Source organism: Octodon degus, unplaced genomic scaffold, assembly GCF_000260255.1.
Source record: "Octodon degus isolate 3935 unplaced genomic scaffold, OctDeg1.0 scaffold00136, whole genome shotgun sequence".
Classification (NCBI taxonomy): Eukaryota; Metazoa; Chordata; class Mammalia; order Rodentia; family Octodontidae; genus Octodon; species Octodon degus.
The window spans coordinates 629,323-630,421 of NW_004524712.1; the positions used below are offsets into that span (position 1 = coordinate 629,323).

Genomic DNA, 1,099 nt, shown 5'->3' on the forward strand with positions numbered 1-1,099 from the left:
AGATCACTATAAGTAAGATCGAGTACTGAAACCCTGAACACCCTGGAGACCCTTCCCTAAAATACAAAAAAATAAATAAGTAAGTAAAATGAAATAAAAAGGGCTGGCTATGTAGCTCAGTGGAATACCTGCCTTGAATGTGTGAGAGACTGGGTTAGCCCCTTGTAGCACATGTGCACACACACACACACACACACACACACACACACTTTAGACCTTATGCTTGCCAGGCAGGTGCTTATGCTGCTGAGCTATATCTCCATCCCAAATTACCAAAGAACAAGAGTTGGTGTTGCTCAAAAATGTGGTACTACAAACAGCTTGATATCTGTTCTATTTTGAAATCAGTCTTCTTAGTACATCCTTCTCTCCTCTGCCTCTGCTTCCCTTGCTGCTCCTGGATCCCTTCCCTGCCCTGAAAGGCAGAAGTCACTGTAGTTCTGGTGCAGTGATACAAAGCATGAAAAACATGAGGATATATTCTTGTTGTGTTTAGTTCAGATTCTTAAATTATTAATTTACTTTTACTTTTTAATTAAAAGTGTTTTTGTGTTTTTCCACAATGTCTGAGTTCAAGTGGCTGCAGCACTTATGTTCTTGAAAGCTGAAATTTATTTAGAGCTTAAAATGGAAAGTTCTATTCTAAGAGCCTTGTGACAATATTATGTCCTCATTTCAAAGATGAGACAACTGAAGTCACTAATTCAGTACAATATGTTGGAAAATGAGACTCAGTCCCAATTATAGCTTCAACAGTTCCACCATTACACTAGGTTACATGACCCGCAGGTGCAGGCAAGTCTCACCTTCATTTATTGACAATATATAGTATTTGACTATCTCTTGTCCTTGTTTTCCCAGGAAGGATAAAGACCTTGTAAATAGAAGACAAGAAGAGCTTCAATTTCAGCCTAGGTGAACAGATCAAAATCTCTCATTTATCTCATAAATGCCTATGCACTGCAGAATATAACTTATAAAAATTAATTCACCAAAGATATCATCTCTTGTCACCAGTTCCAGGAAAGAGACATCCTGCTTCTAGCCTGTGGATAACAGGGAAATAAGTTTTATTTTGGGTTACAAGCCTAACTGAACT

At 38.1% G+C, this 1,099-nt stretch overlaps 1 protein-coding gene across 1 annotated transcript in view; it reads right to left on the reverse strand.

Moving 5' to 3' along the window:
* Positions 1 to 881, reverse strand: part of LOC101568087 (olfactory receptor 8B12-like) — a 6,930-nt gene extending 6,049 nt beyond the window's left edge. The window contains exon 1 of the mRNA XM_023701486.1: positions 807 to 881. The gene's annotated coding sequence lies outside the window, so the exon portion shown is untranslated. The remainder of the gene's footprint in view (positions 1 to 806) is intronic.
* Between the last annotated feature and the right edge of the window lie 218 nt (positions 882 to 1,099).